Here is a 19,622-nt window from a genome sequence, read left to right on the forward strand (position 1 = left end):
TAAAAGTTACTGCAATAATATGACTGAATAAAGCAGCAAGGCAATTTGAGAAGAATATACTAAAAAGACTAAATATGAATGCTGAATTTCCAAAATACATCCTTCAGAAATTCACAGATGTAAGGCCATGGTCAGTATACAAGAATGAGCAAATCAAGCTGTTCAAAGTCACATTTTGCTCAGTGCACCATGGATCTGCTATAAGACCACATGAAAATGGGGACTAAGAAATATATAGAAACTATATTAGTGGCCGAATGCAGTGGCTCACCCCTGTAATCCCAGCACTTTGGGAGACCAAGGCAAGAGGATCACTTGAGGCCAGGAGTTCAAGACCAGCATGGGCAACACAGTGATACCCTATCTCTATAATTTTTTTTTTTTAATTAGGAAGGCATAGTGTTGTTTGCCTGTAGTCCTAGCTACTCAGGAGGCTGAGGTGGGGAGATCCTTTGAGCCTAGGAGTTCAAGGCTGCAGTGAGCTGTAATTGTGCCTCTGCACTCCAGCCTGGCTGCCAGAGCAAGCCTCTGTCTCAAGAAAAAGAAAGAAGGAAAGAAAGAAAATATATTAAAATGGTAGCTCTCAGAGAATTGAATGTGCCAAATATAGCCTCACTCCATGAAGATCTGGCTTAAAGGAAGATGGTAATGGAATGGGTATTTTTTTTTAATTTAACCTATTAAATGAAACAAAACAGGGTCCAAAGAATCCATCGAGGCCTAGATGATCTTGTTTGACTGTTTAACCCTATCATGGTGCAATTTCTACTTTATATTGAAAATGTTTCCAGAGATGGTGCTCTGTTTTATTAAGAATGTAAATTTTAATTATTACTTTTTTCAATATTATATTTTGGCCTCAGATTTAAGGGAGGGAGTATATGTGTGTTTGTCCACACATATATGTAAATACACACACACACAGAGGAGTGGGAGACCTCCCTTTTCAAAATGATCTTCCAGTAACACAATTTGCCATCCGTCTGTCAACAGTCACCATTATCACTCTCTTTTTAAGTAATGGCATACAGATGTCTCTGATGGCAGCAAGTGTCCAGCGTGTGGAGGTGCACTGTCATCGGCCTCAGAGAGTCTTCATCTTTACGTAATCTCCTAACTAACTGCAAATGTGGTTGTTTTAGAAACCAAATATCTGGACCCATGTTAAGGGTATGACTGCCCCATGCAGAATTGAAAACAGAGTCATTTTCCCTTTCTTTCTCCCCATTGATCTTAAACTCTGTGTCCCTTTGTGCTGTATAATAATCATATCTCTTCTGAATACACGTAGTTTCATTGTTCAAAATGGAAACCATTTCCTCCACTTAGTCCAATGATGCAGACACTTAAAAAATCTAATTATTAATTTCCCTATTTTCACTCGTACCAACAAACACTATGTTCAATATTTATGGATTATGGATTTATCTTGTGTTTGCTATGGTTTTGCAAGTAGAGATCTTTAGTGATCAAAAAAGATATACCTAAACAACTTCAGTTTCACATATAATGGAAAAAGCCAGAACCCAGTAATATTTACTGTCCTTCGTTGTTATATATTTAAATCTTACCACTGCAAGCAAATGCGAAATCCTTAAATTGCTGGCCTCAGTGTTCCCATGTCAACTGGCATATGCTCAGGTTGGAGATCCTGCCAAAAGTCAAAGGAAAACATTCATGAAACAGAGCCTGATGGATGATTATTCTAATCCTGTCTGCCCAGCACTGCCGGCAAGCTTGGTTTATAAATGCCTGCTGCTGCTTTAATGATAAGACCTCTGAAACACAGCTGAATGCAGTGCACCAGTGGATTTTCTTTTTTTTTCCTCTCTCTGCCCTAACTACGAGACTGATTATTGATCTCTACCTGGATGTTCCTATTGCGAACAGGCCATTCATGAATACAAGCAGGACGAATAATGGTACACTGCCTAGGTAGTTTTAATAAACTGCAATCAGGACATGGTCTCTGTGGGGGAAAAAAGTAACCAACCCAATTTTAATGAAGTATGTGCTTACATGACTGCAAAGTCTGTGCACATTCTATGGGCCACACATTGGCTAGTGGAGGGCAACTGCTTTTTTACTGAGTCCCTTGTCACAGTGGACAAGGATAACCTATACCCTTACTCAAGAGAAGTTTCCAAATTCCCTCTTTTGACCTTGAGATGAGGCTCTGAGGCCTGGAGTGAATTTATCTTGTTCTGATCACACTACTGGAATAGAGGGATCTGAACCCAGAGTGGCTACACAGACACACAAGGAATGCGAGCCCATGGAAGCACTCAAGAATCCCAAACCTGAAGACAGAGGGGGTGAAAAGCAGCTGAATTAATATCCCTAGGAGCTCTATGAAGCCTCTTTGAAAACCAGAGAAACCTTAGTTTCAGAAATAGAGCAAGGCGTTTTAAAGTTAGAAAATGTCAGACTTTGTCATTTTTTGTTCTACCGGTATATGAGTGTATATGTTAGCTTGTTTGATGCTAAGAGGAGATATAAGTTTTATATTTACCATCTGCTGAAGTATTTTTTTTTGGAGTAACACACTTGATATTTCTGTATTTCAGTAAAATGAAGCAGAACTATAGGGGTAGTTCTTCAATAGCAGGCATGCATGCAACTGCGAATATTAAAACAAGAACTCAATCCCAGCACTTTGGGAGGCCGAGGCAGGCGGATCACAAGGTCAGGAGATCGAGACCATCCTGGCTAACACAGCGAAACCCCGTCTCTACTAAAAATACAAAAAATTAGCCCGGTGTGGTGGCAAGCGCCTGTAGTCCCAGCTACTCGAGAGGCTGAGGCAAGAGAATTGCTTGAACCCAGGAAACAGAGGTTGCAGTGAGCCGAGACTGCGCCATTGCACTCCAGCCTGAGCAACAGAGTGAGACTCTGTCAAAAAAAACAAAACAAAACAAAACAAAAAAAAAACTCAGCTAAGGAATCATCTGGAAAATGAGGGCCACCAAGAAGAAATGTTGATACCCTACACCGTGTCCACCATGGCATGAGTCAGGCCACAGCCACTCACCTCCTTGTATTTAAGTGGAGAGAAAAAATATTTTCTTTGAAAAAATTAAATGGTATGTTTTCTATACCTGTATTATGGTCTGAATCCTGCATTATTTCACCATTTCGAAAACTAAAGAATCATTTAGGGCAGTATTATCATTAGGTCAGTTTTGTTAAAGACTGAAAATATTTGGGCAAGTATTGAGAATGGGTGTTTTCAAATGTGAGTGTGCATAAGAGGTTTTGGAGAGTTTATAACAACACAGATTCTTTGGCCTTACTTCCTAAAGGTTCTGAATCAATAGGTCTGGGCTGGGGTCCAGGACTATATGCTATATATTTTCAAGAAGAACAGGTCATTTTAATGCACCTACCCCAAAGATCCAATTCAATAACTAATTAGTAGAGGCCTCCTTCAGATTCACTTAATGAGAAAACCTTTTCTGTTTTAGCCAGCCCCTTGCTGTATTATCTGACTATAGTTGACAAATGAGGAGCACCGAATTTAGCAGAAGTATTTGTAAGAGGAACAACAGCTATAACATTTAAAAGGGGAACTGGCTTCTTACAAATCAGAAACTGCCATCAATAAAGCATGTGAGTAACACTTATTTCGAGGGCAGATATAAACCTAAATTTGTTCCAGTGTGTTTTGATGCTTCTTGCACAAATGAAGCTATTAAGCCAAAGAAGCCAGAGGCACACTTCCCATCGCATATAAAAACGTTCTAGCCAGGTGCAGTGGCTCCTGCCTGTAATCTTAGCAATTCGGAAGGCCAAGGCAAGCGGATCCCTTGAGCCCAGGAATTCGAGACCAGCTTGGGCAACATGGAGAAACCCCTTCTTTACCAAAAAAAATACAAAAACAATTAGCTGGGCATGGTGGCACGTGCCTGTGGTCCCACCTACTCAGGAGGCTGAGGTCAGAGGATCACCTGAGCCCAGGAGGTTGAGGCTGCAGTGAGCCGAGCACTCCAGCCTGGGCGACAGAGTCAGACCCTGTTTTTTAAAAAAAATTCTTAAATATTTGGTTCTAACACCGACTTTCAGAAATAAAGTGTTGCACAGAGCGTTTAGCCTGAAATCTAAGACCCGCCTCCCTGCCCCCCCACAACCCCGACAATAGTTTGCAAATTTTATGAATTTACTTGTGATGCATTTGCTCCTCCCATCCCTTCCCCACTCCCAGCAAGTCCAGGGCTTGAATCAGATTTTTAAGGTGGACTATGACTCAACAGATTAAGATCCTTCGGACTGGTGGTCTGAGGATACTGGTCCTAACCTTAGCTTGGCTTCTACTTGGTTTGGCGGCTTTTGACAAATAACTTCACCTCTCTACAACTCAGTTTTCTCATCTATGAAATAAAAAAGATGAATTAGAAAAATCTGAATATTTTTCCAGCTTCACAATTCTAGGAAGTTGCCAATAAAATTGGAAGCAACAGGCTGGAAGGTATCTTGACATTAACATGTCTTTGGACTAATCTCCTTATTTATGGAGGAGGAACTGAAGTCCAGAGAGTTTACCATATTCTGTAGCATGTGGGAGATATCATTATGGTGGGAGATCAAAAATGGAACCCAGAATTTCCAACTTATGCACGAACTCACTCTTCATTCTAATACACAGTTAAGTTTCTAAAGCTCTGTTTCCAGCTCACACTTTCTCATTGGCTGAGGGTGCATTTCAGGCAGGATTTTCTTCTCTTGGCAGAGAGAGGGGTACAATGCGTTCCTTGGGGCTCTCTCCCAGATTTTCTCCAGGAGAGAACATATGCCCAGGTCCCCAGAGAATTGTGCTCCCACACTCACAGCTGTACAATAGGCAAGAAAAAGCTCTCTACAAGCTTAAATAAACTATCAGCATTTGCAAAAGTGCTCTCAGGTGTCTTCAGGAAGTGTTCCAGGAGAATTGCTATTCTAAAAAGATCACTAGGTTCTCTTGTCCTGGATTTTACCCCACACTCAGACATTAATACTTGAAGTGCATCAGTGATACTCATTTATTCATCCAAAGTTCAACATTCAGTAAGTACAACTGGCAACAAAACAGACGGAGTCCTTGCACTCATGCAGATGAGTGTCCAGTGGGGAACTATAGCCTCCTGCAAGCGCTGCTGCACTCCTGCCTCTGTGCTTTGGAAGGGAGGGAGAAGCACCTACTCCCCAAGAGAGAGGCTCATGCTTCCTTTGAGTTGCCCTCTTCTAAATTACAAACATAGTTCTGGGAGAATCTCTATTATCTTAGCATGAATCAGTTTATCCAAATTGCTTTTGTTAAACCTAACAGCATCAGGCTCTGTGTGTCTTTCCTCATTGTGTCAATACCTATTTGCTTATTAACACTTTACTTGTCCAATAATACCTAGATCAGATTCCCCCTTTTTAATCTCTCTGTGCAATTTTATCTCACGTACCTTAGAATATACAGAGCAACTTCATTTATTTCTTGGTTATGGCACTGGAAGTGGAAGAATTTTCAGCCTTTACTAGTGTGCAGGCATTATAAGTCATTTAGTTTACCCTTTTTTATAGATAAGGATAGTGTGATATAGAAGGAAGTCAGAGTCATTATTAATAAATTGTTATAAATCAAAAAGAAGGTAATGGAAAGTATATTTTTGTTCGTTTTTGTTCTGTGTATGTTTTCATAAGATATTTTAAATATAATATTTAATCTAATTCTTGAAAACACTACTCAGTAGATATATTATTATGCCCCATTTACAGATGCGATAAGTCTCAGTGGGGATAAATAACTTAAACCAGGTCAAACAGCTACAAGTGGTAGCTGGCAGAGGCGGGGCTCAATCCCAGGCCTGTGTGAGGATGCCAGAACATGCCAAGGTAGTTGTCTTACCCACCACCTCTCTCCACTTCCACACCAGGTCACAAAGATGGGAGGAGAAAATGCTGAAATTTACTGAGAAAGGGGATTCGGACGCGCAAATGAGAAACCGCAGGTCCTTGACAACTTGGTTAAGAGTCCTATCTACTGCTCTCCTTCTGAGGCCCAACGTCAGACTCTGCCAGTCTTCACCCCGTCCTTTCACATGGAGATTCCCAACACCCCCATCCCACCACCCCCACCAAGGTGCAGAGAGGAAGGAGAAAGGGTGAGGGCACCATCTCCCTGTGAAAGGATAATGCAAACTGACAGCAGCATCTGCAAGCATCTGAGCTTCTGGCTGGTTATCCATCCAATGTGCCTTCACAATCATGCTAAATCTTTAAGTCCCAGAAAAGATAAGAACTCAGAGTTGTGGAACTGCAGGTCTGCACTTTGTGTATACCACTTTTAAAGGGCACCTCCCAATCCTCCTTTCCAAACACTACCCACCTTATACATATATGAGGTATTTGGTAGCTTTTTGCACCAAGAAGGTGGATAGGAACTGGGCTTGACAGATGAATGCATCAACTTCTCTGCTCCTCAGTAACAATACTACATCTACTTCAGGTAAACATTTCCAAATATTTTTGCAACAATGACAGCCTAAGTACCTCCAAAATAATGATGATAATCACACATTCTGGTTGTTTGGAATTGTTCACTTTATTAAGTATTTTTGTTTGTTTGTTTGTTTTTTCTTTTGAGACAGAGTCTTGCTCTGTCAGCCAGGCTGGAGTGCAGTGGCATCATCTCGGCTCACTGCAACCTCCGTCTCCCAGGCTCAAGCGATTTTCCTGCCTCAGCCTCCCAAGTAGCTGGGATTACATGCGTCTGCCACCATGCACCATGCCTGGCTAATTTTTGTATTTTTAGTAGAGACATGGTTTCACCATTGGCCAGGCTGGTCTCAAACTCCCGACCTCAGGTAATTGCCTGCCTCACCTCCCAAAGTCCTGGGATTATAGGCTTGAGCCATCCCCCACCCGGCCTACAACATTCACTATTTTCACTTAATTTCCACCACAAAAACTGCATAAAGTGAATAGGACAGTTTTTTGTTTTTAAATTTACAGTTTTCTTTTTTCTGTTTTTTGATTTTGTTTTTTGAGGTATGACTGACAAATAAAAACAGCATACATATCTAGGGTACACGATATGATGTTTTGGCATAGACATACGTTGTGAAATTATTACCACAATCAAGCTAATTAACATATCCATTATCCATCACCTCACAAGTCCCTTTTTTTTTTTTTTGGTGGTGAGAACACTTGAGATTTACTGTCTTAGGAAACTTCGGGTATACATTATTAATAACGATAGTCACCATACTGTACATTAGGTCTCCAGAACTTATTCATCTTATAACTGATGGTTTGTACCTTCGACCGACATCTCCCCTTTTCCCTACTCTCCAGACCCTGGCAGCCACCCTTTTACTCTCTGTCACTATGAGTTTGACTTATTTTTAGAAGTCAGAGTAATTATTAATAAATTATTATAAATCAAAAGGAAGGAAATGGAAAGTATATTTTTGTTAGCTTTTGTTCTTTGGTATGTTTTTATAAGCTATTTTAAATCTGTTATTTAATGTAATTCTCAGAAAACACTACACAGTAGAGCTATTATTATGCCCCATTTACAGGTGCAGGAAGTCTCAGTGGGGATAAATATCTTAAGCCAGGTCAAACAGCTACAAGCAGTCGAACCTCTTCCTCCATTCCAAATTCCTCAGGCAACATTATCCATGTCAGTGTCATCTAGGTCCCTGATTTTGTTGCCCTCGCTATGTTCATATAGACTGAGCTTTGTCGCTTTTTCACTTTCTCCAGTAGCTGCTGATGGTAAAGTTAGCCAATTACATATATGCAAAGTTGTATATGACAGATAATCTGCACACTCAGTCAAACCTTTTCCTCACTCCTTTCATGGGTTCAGGAAAAGAAAGTTGAAGCCTTGTGCAGAGAATAGAGAACAGAAAGGATATGCTAAAGCAGCTTCCTTTCAAAGAGCAGTTCTCAGGTCTCCTTGCATATGGCCCTCATGAGTGAAAGTGTGGCAAGTACTTCTGAATCGCTGTAGGGCATGTGGCTCTGCATACATATGCATAATGTCCTTTTCACACTTTGGAGCTACCAGATGCCTGGTTCTGCTGGGAAGAGGTTTGGTATCCCACTTGAAATTATGAGGATTCATAACTCATTTATGCAAGCTGCAGACCCCTCTAGATGACATCTCCTGCTCTAAAGAATGATTGAGAGAAGGATGTAATAGAGCTGAAAATGACATTGAAATATTAGCAGTGCAGCAGAGTTTATATGAGGCCCCCAGCTAGATGAGGGAATTATACAAGTCAAAAGAAGAGGCACGCCTTCAGACAACACAGAACAAAGGAAGCAAGAACTGTCTAAGTGTCAAGGACTAATTTTGTTGCTATGGGAAAGGCCCTGAGGCATTGATTCATTGTATAGGCTGGTATACAGCCCTGATCCTGGACTCCTCAGGCTAGTAAGTTAGGTGAAGCTCCTCCTCTATTTCCACTTGACCCTTAAAATGACTTAGCCCTCTGAGGTAGTGGAATGAGTTTGGGGGGTGGTGGAAGAGGGCAATGTTTAGGATGGACTCAGACTAGGTCCTGACCCTGTCTGAGATGAGACTTTGTAACAGGCTGGGATCTGCCTCTCCTGGAACCACTCTCTCCAACCAAATCCTTCCCCACCAGCTCTACAAATTTTGTTCAGAAACACTAAGCTCATGCCACCCCCTCCAATCCCTTACAGTCTCCACCCCTCCTCCCTGCTACTAACACACTCCACTCAGGAGACTAGATGCCTGCTCCTCAGAAGAGAACACAGAGCCCTAAACAGCCCTGTCCTTCTTTTCAGCTCTTGCTACATGGTGCATCTCCTGAAACACTTCCAGTATGCCCTGCCTTTGCACTGCTGCTTGCTCCTCCTGGAGTGCGTTTCTCACTTCTTCTCCAGGGACATTTCCTACTCATTCTTTAAGAAGCAGCTGCCACTTGACCGGCGGCGAGGTGAAGACTTTCTCATGACACCTTGCACACATCTCTACTTGACCACTTAGCACTCTCCACTAGAATTCTATGCTATATATTTTAGCATGTATGAAACTATAGATTTCTGGAGTGCAGGAGCAATGCTTGCAAATATACCTTTTTATCCTTTACACTGAGCAAAATACCTGGCATATATGAGCCTGATAAATACATGTTGATTGAAAGAAAATGAATGAATTCCTCACTAATTTCTCTCCCACACGCTTTTAGCAAAATAGCATGTGAGCCGTTATCATTCTCTGAGACACACTATAGTGATGATACTGGAGAAAAAGAGACAAAAGATCAGAGTACTAGCTGGGCTTCTTTCTCTTCAAGCCCATCCCTAAGGGTAACTTCATTTTCCCTATTAATAGCACCCCTCTGATACAATGTTAGGGTCCAATCAGGTCACAGCATTAAAGGTCTTAGAGAGAGGTGGTGGTCTGTGCTACAAAGAGCTCAGGCTTTTCAATCAGATGGTCCTGTGATCGAATCCAGGCATTTCCACCAGTAGCAACTGGAGCTGGAAAAATGTTCAGAATCTAGCTGAATTTCAGGTCTCTCCTTGATAAAATGAGGAGGATAATACCTACCCTACAGTAGTAAAAACGAAATATAACTGCCAAGATGATGGCTCATTTTAGGTTCTCAATAAATGGTAACATTTATTTTTTATATCTTCAGCCTTAACCGCTTCCACTTCTTGGTTCCCACAAAGTTTTGCTCTTCCTCTAGAAGAGAGGTTCTCCTTGCTAGGGTATTAGAGGGTGATCTCGACACCAGAATCATTTAAGGTGATTTTCCAAATGATATCCCCACATCCCTTTTGAGATACACTTCTGTAGTGTACCATCACTCTTACTGATAGATCCATGTTTTCTTTCTCAGGAGTTATCAGACACAAAGGGGGCTGACAATTACTTCTCTAGAATACACTTTTTCAAGTCTTGCTTTTTATTTTCACAGTCATAATTCTAGCCAGGACCATAAACTTCTCATCCCAAAACTGTTATCAGCTTCCTAGTTGACCTCCCTATTTAAAGGTTATCCTTGTCAGTCCATCCTGTATATAATAGCAAGAATCATCTTGCAAACTCCAGAAAGACAGAGTGAACTTCTGATAAAATGGGCACCTCAGTTGTCACCAAGGGAAGAGCCAGCCCAATCTCCCACACCAGCCGCTCTGCACTGCTTCACCCACTTGTGCCTTTGACTATGTTATTGCTTCTAACTGGAAGGGCCCTTCTTTCCCTAACCTCTCTCTCCCCATCCCCATGCAGTTAAAGAATTTCTACACATCATTCAAGACAAACTCGAGTGCAGTTAACTGTCTGCTCCTCTGTGCCACCAATGTACCTAACGCACCTCTGTTTGTGCATTCATCACACTGTTGCAAGTTATTAGCTCATGAGTCTTACTTCTGTGTTAGATTGTGAATTCTTTAAAGGAAGAGACTGTGTCTTAATCATTCATGTTTCTCCCCATAAAGTAGATGCTCACTAAATTTTTATTGACCTGCACTAAATTGAACTGAGATGATACCCTGTTCATGCTCCATTAAATCATTTACCTTGCTCTACTACCTACTAGGATGTGTGCACTGTTTGCATGTGTCTGCATGGCAGTCATTGCTGGGGTCTTCTCCTCACTTTTGTACTTTTTCCGTGGGCCCTTTCTTTTCTAAAAGAGATTATGCAAAAAAGAAGAGTTGCCCATTTACTGGTCCATTTTATTTCAAAACCTAGGGAGGTTGGGTAATCCCTCCAGCCAACAAAAGCCTTTTTTCTGGAAAAAAAAAAGGCTTTTGTTAAAAGCATCTTGTCACTTCCTACTCATTAAATCCAAACTTCTTCAGGTGGACTTCAAGATAGTACACCAACTTGACTGAATCTCTACCCAATCTAGCTGTCTGGACTAGCCCAGAATGCATAATTGCTTTTCTTTGTGACTGTGCTGTGAACAGGACAGGATTCTGTTCCTGCATGTTTCCCTCCCTAGTGAGAACAGTGCTGCAGGCTCAGATCCCTCTGGAATATCCATTACTCTATGATGGAGGCTTTGCCTCTTGAGGTCCCAAGAATTGTTGGCTTGTCCTTGATTCAATGTTCATCTATCTATTCATCAAACATTTATTGACACTTTTCCTTATGTCAAATGCTATGGTAAGTCCTAGGGAAATAAAGATGCATAACCAAAAAAAAAAAAAAAAAAAAAAGTCTGGCTCACAAAGAAGTTACTTAGGATGGGGAGAAGACAGAACATAAACAAATGACAGTATAATAATGCAAATGGAAAACAGATCTATACGTACAATGCTGGAGGGGCCCAGTGGAAGCAGATAAAGAGAAGCTGATGTTGTTTTCCACTTATTAGCTGTGGAGAGAACCTGAAAGCACCCCAACACAGATATCCTCCTCTGGCTGCAAATATCCTTTATGAATTTGAAAATGCTCTTTGAGAAGACTGCTAGCCCTATTACATAAATCACTGTTGTGGTTACATGAGTAGCACTACAAGCTTAAATTTCCCCTCTGAAGAGCCATTGTCCTAATAGAAGATCATTGCTGTCTCATTACAGCATCTTGAACTCTGCTCTCCAGCATATGCAACTCTCTGACTTCAAACAGCTACAAGATACACTATACAACAGAGAAGGAAATACGGATGAGGAATAGGAAGAACCTTCAATCGAAGGCTGCTCCAGCTTTGACTCTAGAACTGTGCTGCCCAGCATATTAAACAGTAGCTATTTAAATTTAAATTTCTTAAAATTAAATAAAATTAAAATTCCAGTTCTGCAGTGGCATCAACTACATTTCAAGAGCTCATTAACACACATGGCTAGTGGCTACCATGCAGTATTGATACTGAACATTTTCATCACCCTAGAACATTCTATTGGACAGTGCTGCTTCAGGAAGTAATCTGAACTATTTATTTATCAGTTTATCTTATGATTCTGTAAACTGTTTACTTTTAAAAAACTCAATTCTGGCTTGGGAGGCAACAATCAAAAGTAAAAGTTAACTATTTTTGAAGGGCTCACAGTCTAGTGGGGAAGCCAATATTTGAGAAAGGAAAAAACATTGGACAAATGTGCTGTAGGTGGTATGAAAGCACAGACACAAAACAGTCTAGCTTTGACTTAAAAAGTAAGAGAAGACCTCAAGGCAGAGGGGACAGTTGATGCAATTTTTATAGGACGTGTAGCGACTTTCCTAATTTACAAAGTGGAAAGGGCACTGGAAATGGTGAGACTAGCATATGCAGAGTCACTGGGCAGGGAAGAGCTTACTGTACACGGGGAACTGCAAGTCCCTCAGCATTCTTGGAGAACAGTGTAAACTTTTGGGAAGTTGAGTGAGAGCAGGCTGACAAAGTAGAAGACATGTGTATTGGGTGAGCAGGTGGAAGGAAGAAGAGGGGTTACGCATTGTAACACAGTAGTTAGAGAACTGAAGTTTTACCAAACAGGTTTTATGCTCCAAATTATCCACTGCTAGCTTTATTATTGTAGACAACTTTAAACAGCTCTTTGAATCCCATTTTTTCTCATCTATAAAATGGTATTAATAGTACTGCCAACATTTTATGATTGTTTTGTGGATTAAAGGAGACAACATGCTTGTCATAGTGCATGGCACTATGTCAAACATTCAAAAATGAAAGTTCTGACCATTTATTCTATAAGAAATGTGGGATTATAAAAAGGTTTGGGGAGTAAAATAAAATGACTGTATTGTACACAGAAGTAAGACACAAAGGAATTACTAACGTTAATAATAATAATTAAAATAACAGCTAACATTTACTGAGTATTTACTACCTATTGGGCATGATTTCAAGTATTTTAAATAAGCTAATTCATTTAATCTGCTCAGCAACCCTATCAGGTAGGCTACCATTACTAGCTTTCCTCTATAGATGGGAAAATGAAGGTATAAAGAAATTAAATATTTGTTATACTACTAATAATTGACAGCAGTAACACAGACATCTGGCTATTGAATCTATACCATTAATTCTCAGGCTGTTCTGTCTCTGTTAGAAATTCTTTGACAAAAGCCTGCCTGATATTGTATGAATTATTTCACCCCACAGCATGATGTCAGACTCATTTATTTAAGTACAGGTCTTCAGAACAACTTTCTCATGCCATGAAAGCCAGTAAGCCAGTATGTGTGCTTTAGAAATAGGTCACAGGCCATCTAAATAGAAACAGCTAGTTGTTTGATAAACTGAGTATCCTTCAAAGAGTAGGTTCAAAAAGACTCCTTGGACAACCAAGACCTGACTACAATTCCAGAGCATTCTCATCCACAGTCAGTCTGTAATAATCTCTCACTTTGTGTTACGTCCTTATAAATGTTAGCTTCCTCTTAAGAAAATGGGGATAATGCCTGCCTCATAGCATTGCAAGGAATGTTAAATAAAAGTGTATAGGAGGATTCCTTTTTTTTTTTTTTTTTTTTTTTTTTTTTGAGACAGATTCTCTCTCCGTCTCCCAGGCTGGAGTGCAGTAGCATGATCTCGGCTCACTGCAACCTCTGCCTCCTGGGTTCAATCAATTCTCCTGCCTCCGCCTCCAGAGTAGCTGGCTAATTTTTGTATTTTTAGTAGAGAAGGGAGTTTGTCCTGTTGGCCAAGCTGGTCTTGAACTCCCGGCCTCAGGTCATCCACCTACCCTGGCCTCCCAAAGTGCTGGGATTACAGGCATAAGCCACCACGCTCAGCCTACAGGAAGGATTTCTACAGTGTGTTCGCTGGGAAGTAGCTTTTGTTGCTCTGATTTTGGTTCTTTTACTTAAAGCATCATCTTCCAATATGAGGTCTCTAGAATTCTGGAAAATATTTCATAGGGCTAACTTGAACTCTTAAATAGCTTAAGGACGGTGAGGAGGGTATCATAAAAATAAAATTATTCAAAACAAACACAACTCAGTGTATGACCTAAACTCTAACTCTTCCTATTTAAAGCTTTCTCTGATTTAGGATCCAACAACACTTTGCAGTGTGTTCCTGTGTTTACTCAAATCTGGGACCAGGCAAGCCTGACACATTGATGCTTTCACTGACCTCACTAACCATTTCATCTATCAGGGATGTTCTTTCAGATGTCTTTTCTTCCGACATTCTGTCCTTTTTTTTTTGATGTTCATCCTCACACAAGTCCACTTTAACGAGTGAGATAATATAATTATCATCCGAATTTGTTTCTGTCCTTTACTGCCCAGCTTCTCCTTGCAGAGCCATGGCTAGGACAACCACATGTTCCCCAGCATAAGATACTGGTTGGGATCAGCCTTGTTGAGGGGCATAAGTTCCTCTCGGCTGACAATGGCAAGTAATAATTGTGGAAGGTCATAGTCTTAAGCCACCAAAAGCAAATCCTCTTTTATTGGTCCTCCACATTTGGTAGGATCAGAAATTCAGATCCAAGGCATCAGCCAGGAAGTCAAAGGAATTGAAGTCTAGGAAGTCAGAATTTTGGAAGAGATGGGTTCAGACGGTGGATGTACACTTATCAAGCCCTGAGTGGAGTAAGATTCTGGAGAGATTCAGCAGGATGGTGGCTGGTAAGAGAATTGGAAAGTTGAATGTTGCTTTGGCATTTGATTACAAGCAGATTGTTGGGAGCTGAGTTGTCATGGGAATCTCAGTGGACTAGAAAGCTCACTGTGGGTTTGAGGCCTGCAATTATCAGCTATGTGACCTTGAGCAAATCACTTAACCCCTTTTATTCTGTTGTTTTTTTCATCTCCAAAATGCAGATAATAATGGGAAATAATAAAAACTGCAAAGAGATTTTCTTTTTTAACTGAGGAAATATACAGAAGTTTATATTTTTAGACTGCCTTTGAATTTGTAAACTATTCTCATGTAAAGAATTTATGTGAAAGTGCTTGGCAAGGTGGTGGCTCGTAAATGTTGATTAAAACATCTTCAAATCAGTATTTCAGTAATGTATTCTGATGGCCTTTTTTAAGGGACAAAGAGGTTAAGTGTCTTGACCAAGGTTATGCTGCTGGACGTTCACCCAGGCAGTGTGGCTCCTGAGCCAGTGTTCCTTCCCATTATGGTGCACATCCTCCATGGATGACGGTCCTTACAGTCACAGTGGCTTATCTGCGTTTGAAAGGCAAAGGCATCAGGTTGGTCTCTGAGAGGTTGATGACAGCTACTCAGAGTTCTCACCTGACACCAGGACAAAGGAGTGATTATGGCACTTTCTGATATCACTTCCTTTCTCCTACTTTTGAGCCTTCACACATGCCTTTTTTCTATGCTTAAATTTATGATATCTTCCCTCTTCTGTGCCAAACCGAATCTCTCCCTTCTTTTAAAATTCTCAGCTGAATCCTTAGGGGCACAGGGAGTGGGAATTGAATTTCATCAGCATTTCCAGGATGTTAAAAAAAAAAATGCCCACAAAACCAATCCCCTCCCAAAACCCTGTTTATTTTATTGGCATAGACAGACCCTACGACCTGTAGTCCTACCCTGAAGGCTGACCAAAGAAAAGCAGAAGTCCAGAGATGTATAGTATCAAGAGGGAAGCATCTGTGACTTTAGATGGTTTAAAAGGGTATCTTATTTGATAGCAGCCAATAAAGCAAGAGACAGCGCCAGATCAGATAAGAAGAAAGAACATCTCCGGCCAGAATTAAACAGGCTATTTTGGGATATGTCAAAAGGAGTAAAGCTAGATTGGAAATGACTGCAAAGGTGATTAAATAGGTGAGAACAAAGAGAACACTTCCTAAGTTCTGGCTAAGAAGGGAAAAATTCTTAATCATTTTTTAATTGTACTTCATAATTAGCCAAGTCACAAATGCTATGGCTTGGATTAAATGATCTTTCTTAAGGCAGAAACTGCTACGGATTTTTGCTAGGGAAAGTGTTGGGGGTTGGGGAATGGAGGGAGTGCTGACACCCTTTCAATTTGTATAGCAGTTTAAGAACCCAGGGTTTATAAGCATATTCGTTTATAAGGCACATTTTGAAAGATACTGTTATTCTATTTTTGCTTTTATTTCCCTTTCCAAAGGAAATGAAAAAACAGCGATGGAAATTTTTCCAGAGGAAAAAAATCTCAACAAACAGTGAAGCAAACAGCCACTGGAAATTGCTTATGAAGATCCTGGAGATAACGGATATATGACATCATAGTTATGTTACAACATCTTCAATGGCAAGTGGTACAAATTAAGGAAATGCTGAAGTTTCATCTGAATGAGTTATTACACACTAAATATTCTTAATTAGTATCACAGAAAGCATGGAAAACAGGTTACTTACAGAAATAAAACAATAAAATCACCTCTAACAAGCATGCATATAGTATATCAATGTACAATTTCTGCTGGAAAAGCAAATCCTCTCCAAATTAGAAGGAGTTCAGAAAGACTGAGAGAAAAATAAGACTTGAATAACTAGTTGCTTACACCTTTATTCATTTCTTGAACACTTATTTAGCACCTGTTATATGTAAGATTCTTTGTTCATTGATAGGACTGCAAAAAAAAGAGTCAAAGGACACTATCTGCCCTCATAAGGCCTGCAATCTAGGGAGAAAAACTCTCCCTTGTCTACATATCTCTATGTGACTTCATTTGGTTTATGACTTTAAATAAGCTCTACATGCAGACTAATTTCTGATTGGTATTTCTAGCCTGACCTCTACTATAAGCACAGAACCCACATACTACCTAGGCCTAAGAAGGTCCACAGGTTGTCTACACAGATGTCTAAGAGGGCTTGGCTTTCTAAATAACTGTATCCAAATCAGAGCTGGCTATTTCCCCCATTTCTTCCTCAGTCCTTCAACCTCTACTATGGTTCAAGTCCATCAGCAGAAGTACTTGATGGGGAAGAGAAGGGACTTATAAATAGGCCCAAGAGGACCCCACACTTGTTGTAATGTTCTGTGGTCTTGAAATCCTTAATAATTTTTTTCTTTGAACTTGTGTTTTGTAAGGGAGGTTTGATGGTACAATGGAGCATGTGTTAAAAAGGAGACACACAGATCAAAGGCAAATCTTGATATTTTAGTACCTTTAATATGCCGGCATTCCCCCCTGCTTTTTTAACAAAAGGCTTTGTATTTTAATTTTGCACTGGGCCCCTGTGAGGATTAATACTGAGTATCAACTTGACTGGACTGAAGGATGCAAAGTATTGATCCTGGGTGTGTCTGTGAGGGTGTTGCCAAAGGAGATTAACATTTGAGTCAGTGGACTGGGAGCTGCAGACACACCCTCAATCTGGGTGAGCACCATCTAATCAGCTGCCAGTGCAGTTAGGATAAAGGCAGGCAGAGGAATGCGAAAGGACTAGACTGGCTAAGTCTTCTGGCCTCCATCTTTCTCCCATGCTGGATGCTTCCTGCCCTTGAACATCAGACTCCAAGTTCTTCAGCTTTTGGACTGTTGGACTTACACCAGCGATTTGCCAGGGGCTCTTGGGCCTTCAGCCACAGACTGAAGGCTGTACTGTCAGCTTCCCTACTTTTGAGATTTTGGGACACGGACTGGCTTCCTGGCTCCTCAGCTTGCAGATGGCTGAGGTACTTCACCTTGTGATCGTGTGAGTCAATTCTCCTAATAAACTCCCCCTCATATATACATCTATTAAATCTGTCCCTTTAGAGAGCCCTGACTAATACAGCCCCTAACTTAGTCAGCTTGAGCAGCCATAACAAAATACCATAGACTGGGCGGCTTAAGTAACAGACATTTATTTCCTATAGTCCTGGAGACTGGAAGTCCAAGATCAGGTGCCAGCATGGTCGGGTTTTGGTGGGGGCTCTCCTCTTGGCTTGCAGAGGGCTGCCTTCTTGCTCTGTCCTCACATGGGAGACAAAGAAAGCTCTGGTGTTTGCTGGTGTCTCTTCCTCTTCTTACAAAACCATGAATTTCATCATGAAGCTCCACCCTCAAGGCCTCATCTAATTCTTATTACCTCTCAAAGGCCCCCCTCCTACTAATATCACATTGGGAGTTAATTTGACATATGAATTCTGGAGGGATGCAAACATGCAATCTATAACAGCTCCATATATTGACTGGCTGATCCTGTATATGAATATTGTACAAATGAGATGTAGGTGAATTGACCCTTACACTGTGCCTGCCCTCCTTGCTAGGTATATGAATCTACTGCATTTCTATGCTCCTTGCTTTCTCCTGTGTGCTTTAAGTTGAGTATCAGCATTTGGTCTTTGTCTTCCAGGACTGCTGGTATAGCTTGCCCGGTGATGGACTTGGAGGATATCATTGCATCAGGGCATTTCTCCACATGATAGCTCCTGCCTGCTGGACAGGTCCTCTCTTGACTATGTGTATTCTCCAGAGAAGCAGGTGATGACACCCAAATGTTTTCTTTTCCTTTCAAAATAATGGGTTATATTTACACCACTCAATAATTAACAAAGGGTCTTTTCAACAATCCATGAAATGATTGAAAAAGAAAAATGATGTACAGTAAATGTCTTATGCACAGCCTTCTGGTTTGAAAACCAGGGCTTGCTCTGTTCCATAGGATTCGACTATTTCATTTGATTTCTCTATTGACAAAGCCACTGAAGATTTTGCATGTTAAATTTCACAACTTTCCAATGACATTTTAAAACTCTCACTCCCCAAAAGCAGAAGTGTTTTTTAAATCCCAAGAGTACTCTTTGAAGAAAATCTCTTCCCCCTCACAGTGCTTGTTAGAACAACGTAGTATAATGTATTTTCCAAAGTACAACTAATTGAAGCACTTTGTCTTTTTTAGTTTTCTGCATTTCAAAATACCTATTGTGTATGCAATCTTATAGATCAGATATACCTTTATGTATTTGGGAATTTCCTCATTTCTCAATTTTTAAAACTGTCCAGGAAAGCTGCATATATTTGGGGACATGGCATCTCAGAAAAATGTATCTCTAAGACCACAGAGATCATAATGAGGTTTGCTTTGGTATAAAATGACAACAGGGAAGTGAAGAATTACCCTATTCTTCACTTAAAAAAATAGGCATCATAGGTTGCCACTTCACATAATGTCTTAATATTCTCCCATTTAATTATGTAAATCGTCAAAGAGGACTGCTGTTTATGGTAATTTGCACGTGTGGCGGTCTGCTTCCCAAGGTAAGCTAATTTAAATCAAATTATAACTAAAGGAGATTTACCACTTGTTGATTTAGACAGACAATCATTTATAACTCCACCAAATGGCTAGTGAAGACTGCAGAATTTCAAAAGTGAGGTGAAACAGTAGTGATCCTGCTGTGAAAGGAATCGGCTGAAATACTCTGGAGGGATTTAGGATTCCCATTGATGTCAGCAAGAACTGAAAGCAGCCTTTTTTGTGAGGGAAGTGATTAGTGAATACCGTTGACCCTCACTACCTCCACATTCAAGTCTTCCTTTGCACATGAAGTTAAAGGCTGTTCTCCCCAACTAATTTACCACTCTCTTTTGATACGAATCCAGCACTCTTCAGAATCTGCCTGCATTCTGGTTGCAAAGTTGTACTAAGTATTAAATGTAATTGAGAAAAGACCATTGTAAACTGCTCAAGTGTTTGAATGTCCCCAGCTCTTTTCTTTTTCTTTTCTTTTTTTGTAAACCATTAAAGATAGCCCATTTCAGTTTGAGAAACTAAGCA

At 40.5% G+C, this 19,622-nt stretch overlaps 1 protein-coding gene across 2 annotated transcripts in view; it reads right to left on the bottom strand.

Moving 5' to 3' along the window:
* Positions 1-19,622, bottom strand: part of SEMA6D (semaphorin 6D) — a 600,716-nt gene that overhangs the window by 373,181 nt on the left and 207,913 nt on the right. For both annotated transcript variants that reach the window (XM_055279017.2, XM_055279010.2), the window contains exon 2: positions 1,572-1,651. The gene's annotated coding sequence lies outside the window, so the exon portion shown is untranslated. The remainder of the gene's footprint in view (positions 1-1,571; positions 1,652-19,622) is intronic.

The sequence above is a fragment of the Symphalangus syndactylus genome, chromosome 5 (assembly GCF_028878055.3).
Source record: "Symphalangus syndactylus isolate Jambi chromosome 5, NHGRI_mSymSyn1-v2.1_pri, whole genome shotgun sequence".
In the NCBI taxonomy this organism is placed as follows: domain Eukaryota; kingdom Metazoa; phylum Chordata; class Mammalia; order Primates; family Hylobatidae; genus Symphalangus; species Symphalangus syndactylus.